Raw genomic sequence first — 6,000 nt, 5'->3', positions numbered from 1 at the left:
GGAATGGCGTTTTATTTTTCGAAGTTATTGATTGAAGTCACGAGCCCGCCTAAAGAAAGGAATGACGCTTTATTTTTCGAAGTTGTTGATTGAAGTCAGGAGCCCGCCTGAAGAATGAAATGACATTTTATTTTTCAAAGTTGTTGATTGAAGTCAGGAGCCCGCCTGAAGAAAGGAATGGCGCTTTATTTTCGAAGTTGTTGTTGAGGTTAGGAGCCCGCCTGAAGAAAAGAATGGCGTTTTTATTTTCGAAGTTGTTGTTGAAGTTAGGAGCCCGCCTGAAGAAAGGAATGACATTTTTATTTTTTCGAAGATGTTGTTGAAGTCAGGAGCCCGCCTGAAGAAATGAATGGCGCTTTATTTTTCGAAGTTGTTGTTGAAGTCAGGAGCCCAACTGAAGAAAAGAATGGCGTTTTTATTTTCGAAGTTGTTGTTGAGGTCAGGAGCCCGCCTGGAGAATGGAGGTGTTATATTTTTAATTTATAGTTGAAGTCAGGAGCCCGCCTGGAGAATGGAGGTGTTATATTTTTTTAATTTATAGTCGAAGTCAGGAGCCCGCCTAGAGAATGGAGGTGTTATATTTTTTAATTTATAGTCGAAGTCAGGAGCCCGCCTGGAGAATGGAGGTTGTTATATTTTCAAGTTGTAGTCGAAGTCAGGAGCCCGCTTGGAGAATGGAGGTGTTATGTTTTTTAATTTATAGTTGAGGTTAGGAGCCCGCCTGAAGAGAGGAATGGCGTTTTATTTTTAAGTTGTTGTTGAAGTCAGGAGCCGGAGGCATGGGGGAACAATGGCAATATGAATGCAGATCTAAGTTGTTGTTGAAGTCAGGAGCCCGCCTGGAGATCGGAATGGCGTTATATTTCAAAGTTGTTGGTTGAAGTCAGGAGCCCGCCTGAAGAGAGGAATGGCATTTTATTTTCTAAGTTGTTGTTGAAATCAGGAGCTCGCCTGAAGAGAGGAATGGCGTTTTATTTTTAAGTTGTTGTTGAAGTCAGGAGCCCGCCTGAAGAGAGGAATGACGTTTTATTTTCCAGTCTTGAAGTTGGGAGCCCGCCCATATAACAGAGGAATACATTTCAGTCTTTACATTTCAAGTTTTGAAGTTGGGAGCCCGCCCATATAACAGAGGAATACATTTCAGTCTTTACATTTCAAGTTTTGAAGTTGGGAGCCCGCCCATATAACAGAGGAATACATTTCAGTCTTTACATTTCAAGTTTTGAAGTTGGGAGCCCGCCCATATAACAGAGGAATACATTTCAGTCTTTACATTTCAAGTTTTGAAGTTGGGAGCCCGCCCATATAACAGAGGAATACATTTCAGTCTTTACATTTCAAGTTTTGAAGTTGGGAGCCCGCCCATATAACAGAGGAATACATTTCAGTCTTTACATTTCAAGTTTTGAAGTTGGGAGCCCGCCCATATAACAGAGGAATACATTTCAGTCTTTACATTTCAAGTTTTGAAGTTGGGAGCCCGCCCATATAACAGAGGAATACATTTCAGTCTTTACATTTCAAGTCTGGAAGTTGGGAGCCCGCCCATATAACAGAGGAATACAAGACAGCGAGGCAACAACGTCTCATGACCAAGTTTGAGAATAAAACTTTGTAATTCATAGACCATAGCTTAGTATAACTTCTTTATTTTTTATCAAGATGTAATAAGGAGGTCAGTAAGCAGTAGCAGCAGCAGCAACATCAGTAACAGTAAAACCACAGCTTCATGGTAGTCCCAGCTACCGAAAATTCTGAACTACACACGACTTGATTCCCTTATAACCAGGGATATGTAGGTTGTCCAAAACCAGGACTCGGTTGCGCTTTTCCTTTTTATTTTCTTGCTCTTTTGAATAACGATATGATCAAAAATTAGTCGCATTGTTCACTTGATCTTTGCCCGAAAGCTCTTCGTGTTTTCGAGCAAAGAGGGGCAGTTGTGAACACCTAATTTTTGACAACATTTAATTTTTTATCACTTCTTTTATGTAAATATTTTAGGGGGTTTTAACCTACTATTATTTTAGCTTTATTACACTTTTTATTATAGGATAAAAATACAAAAAAAAAATTAAAAGGTGAATTATCACTATTAATATTTTTTTTTATTTTTTGTTTTTTATAAAAAAACCGAAAATATTATTTTTTTTATAAAATAAAATAAAATTTCGGGAATGATTTAAAAAATAAGAAAAAGGGAAGTATTGAATAAAAAAATATAAAAGTAAAAATAGGTTGAATTCTCTTTTAAAAAAAGTAAAAGAATGTAGAAAATTAAAAAAAAAGTTTTGTAGAAATTTTAAAAAATTAAAAAGTAAAAGAAGGTTGGAATTAAAAAATAAATATAAAAGTATCTGAAAATTTTAAAAAATTAAAGTAAATGAAAGTAGCATTTTTAAAAGAAAAACGAAAAGAAAGTGGTTTGTTTTTTTAAAGAAAAGTTAAATAAAGTGAGATTCTCTTTTAAAAAAATAAAAAGTGGGATTTTAAATAAGATAAAAGTAATTAAAGTTGGAATTTTAAAAATAAAAGTAAATAAAGGTGAGATTTCTTTTTCTAAAAAAATAAAAGCAATTTGTAAGTGGGATTTCTTTTAATTAAAAAATAAAATAAAAAATCTGAAAAATTTCGAAAATTTTGCTATAAATAGAACAGAAAATTTAGGAAGTAGGGGGTTCAAAAAAGAGGAAAACAGATAGAGAGAAGAAAAAAGAGGGGGCGGAGAGAGCGGTATACACTCGATATACACTGGATATACATGGACAGAATTCATTCTGGAGAGAGTAAAAAAGATAGAACCAAATTTTCTGAAATATTGAGAGCGGAAGAACACCAGAGAGAGTTCAAAGCTAGAAAGAGAAAACAAAGAGAGATTTTCGGACTATTTTTCTTCTCCATTTTTACTAGTTTTCTCCGTGTTGCTGGGATTTCTGGATTGAGGTATTGAAGCTACTGTGTTGGGGTTTCTGCTGCTGTATTTTGTTGTTTGCTGTTGGTGATTGCTTACCCCATTTTTCTGTTCTACATACCAGGTATACACATGAACTCACTGATGATGTAACTCTGAGATTAAGCATGAAATAAAGTATTTGGGCAGTTGCTCGCTGGATGAGGCGTCTGTTGTTATTCCATTATAAATGATAGTTGAAATATGTTTTGAGATGATTAACACTCGATGAAATTTGAAGCTTGTGGAATGTGTACTTAACGAGGACTATATGGGATCAGTAATCTCACCTTATTCGATTATAGATTTGGTAGTTAAACACTGAATTCAGTGGCATAGACTTTCAGGTTAACTGTACACTCTAAATAGTCTAGTATGCTGTAATGTGGTAGCGAATAATGTTAGTTTCCAATCGTTAATTGTTAGTGTTAGTTTAAATGAGTGTTGTTAAGCATGAATTTGTTTCCAATGATCGTAAAGAAGAAAGACAAGTTTAAAAGAGGTTTGTGTCTCGTTGATTCAATTCCGTAGTCCAGCTGGTTCGAAGTATTAATGTGTTTGAGTGTTAATCTAGTAGTAGTGATTTGAATAATACCTTATTTTGAATTGGGCCTTTAGCTGGCTTGTATGAATTGGTTATTCTGTTGTGAACTATTTGGGCATATGTGAAGTAATTTGAAATAAGTGTAACAGATCTGGGCCTGCTGTTGGGCCTTACGTGACTGGGCTACCGATGGCCCAGTTTCCAGAGATGTTTGGTTATAGTTTAGGAAAAACACGGGTTGCCCAGCTCAGGGAATCGATCTCCCGATCTGTCCTCCAAAGCCTGGTCAGTTGAGGCGTCTTGGGCCACACAGCTTGGGCCATTTGGGTCTGAGATTAAATGGAAGATGGACTGATAATACCCAAGGGATATGTGGTGGATCTCATTATCTCACAATAATTAATTAGGATTTTACTTTATTTTAGAGACAAATAAAAAATCGTAGTCACTTTTAGGTTGGCTTTTTAATAAAATAAAATGAGACGAGCCTCGCCAAATAAAACGTACAAACGGCGGGGCCCTCAATAAATGGTTATTTTAAATACTTTGACTTCGGGATGGGCCGTTTAGCAAAATTCCACGGCCTTCCCCAAAATAATGATACGCTAGTCGCTTTAGGCGCGCCTTTAATAATTTACTTTCTTAAACTCGGGTGCACATTTATGTGACCCAAATCCAAATCTCGACAGAGTTGAAATGTGTCAATAACCACGGGTGCATTGATGTGACTTGGTTCGAGATGTATTTTCACGACGTCGCAATTCTCGTTAAAAATAATAATAATAAAAGTGGTAAACAGTTAAAATTTGCACATAGGTTCAACATGTATTAAAATCAGATATATAAGCCGAATATGACAGTTGAGCGACTGTGCTAGAACCACCCAGCCCGTGTAAGTTCCTGAAGGATTGCTCCAGGCTTTTGAACTTTCTCAACACTTCATCCTGTTCAGGGGCCTTAACCGGCTTCTCAACCTCTGCCGGAACTTCCAAATGGGGATTGTAAGCCTGTGGTTCGGGTGCATGGAATGTAGGCTCAGGGGGATAGTATTGTGTATCGTGAGCCTGAAACAATGGCTCACTGGTCGTTCGCTGCAAAGGGGCTGATGCAGGTCCCACAAAAATGGGAATATTGGGTGTTGGGAGAGGTTGATGGGGTGGTGGAGCTTGGGAATCATGAGGGCTTCTTTCTTGATGATAGAGGGGATTTGGGCGGCTTGTGGAAGGGCCAGAGTGAGGGTACTCCGGCATGTGTCCCAGTGTCTCAGGGCTCTTTTGCGTTTTGGCCAGGGCTAGCTGCATTGCATGCATCTCTAGTCCCATCCTTTCAATCTTTTCCATTGCCTCTTTTAGCAACTGGCTCATCGGCCTTTCTTCCTCATTACTATTCTCTGAAGTAGTCATGCTTGTTGCTACCGGTCCTTTGGATCTGGTTTGGTATGAATGTGTTGCCAGAATTCTTTAACAACTAACTGTCTGATATCAGACAACAACAAACTTTGTTAGTGTTAGAGCTTAACAGATTTGATCATAACACATAGAGGATGCAATGCACCTAGGCAGTTAACCGTTTCTACATGCTTTGCTTCAAACCACATGCGTCATCCCGGTTTGTTCATTCGTCTCTTTAAAGTATTTTGCGAAACCCTGCGTTTTATTTTATTTACATTTTCTTTTCTTTATTTATTAAAAGCGGTCGAATCTTATGGGGATTGCCTACGTATCACGTCCCCGCGTGAATCAGACCAGGCGTAGTTCTGCCTCAAAGCAAAGACACACAGTAATTCTTCTGGAGTCACTTAATTTTATTATCAAAATTTGCTATTACACAGTACTTAAAATAAAAATAGCAGAAGTACAGACTCCACGGTTTTAAACTTGGTTTAATGAAAAGAAAACAACGTATGGAAAAACAACCAAAGCCAAATAAACAGGACTTGACCAAAACTAATTTTCCAATTTAAGGGCCCGCGAGGCATCATTCGGCCTTTCCGCGGCTCTAGGTGTAAGGTCTCTTTGTAGGTTCTTCAACTCGTTCATAATCCGGCGGACGCAGCCCATGATGGAAACAAGGAGGGTCTTCCGAGGTGTTCGCTCACATGCCAAGCATTTCATGTAGATGTAATGCCCTATTTCATCAATCCTTGCTCGAATGCTATCTCTTTCACTGAGCAACTGCCTGATTTGTTGGTTTTTTAACCCCAGTGCCTGAGCATCGTCAGCAAGTTGATCCTGAAACAACTCCATTTGTCTTTCCATGCAGTCCATTGCATCGTAGCACTGTCTTCTGTCGGCCTGGGCGTCTCGTGCTTGTTTGACGATCCGATCATGTAGAGTGGAGCTCGTCTCCCTTAATATTCTGACGCTCATTTCATAATCCCTTATGACCTGTTGCAAATGCTGCTTCCGGGCCATTGCGTACTTTGCCCCTCTGACCTTCATCCTTGTTATGCAAGCTCTTGATTGTTCTAATTCTTCTTGGCCTTGGATGACCTGATTTCTCAAAC

Source organism: Nicotiana sylvestris, chromosome 2 (genome assembly GCF_000393655.2).
Source record: "Nicotiana sylvestris chromosome 2, ASM39365v2, whole genome shotgun sequence".
In the NCBI taxonomy this organism is placed as follows: Eukaryota; Viridiplantae; Streptophyta; class Magnoliopsida; order Solanales; family Solanaceae; genus Nicotiana; species Nicotiana sylvestris.
The sequence above is the reverse complement of the archived record's forward strand: the minus strand, read 5'-3'. Positions refer to the sequence as shown.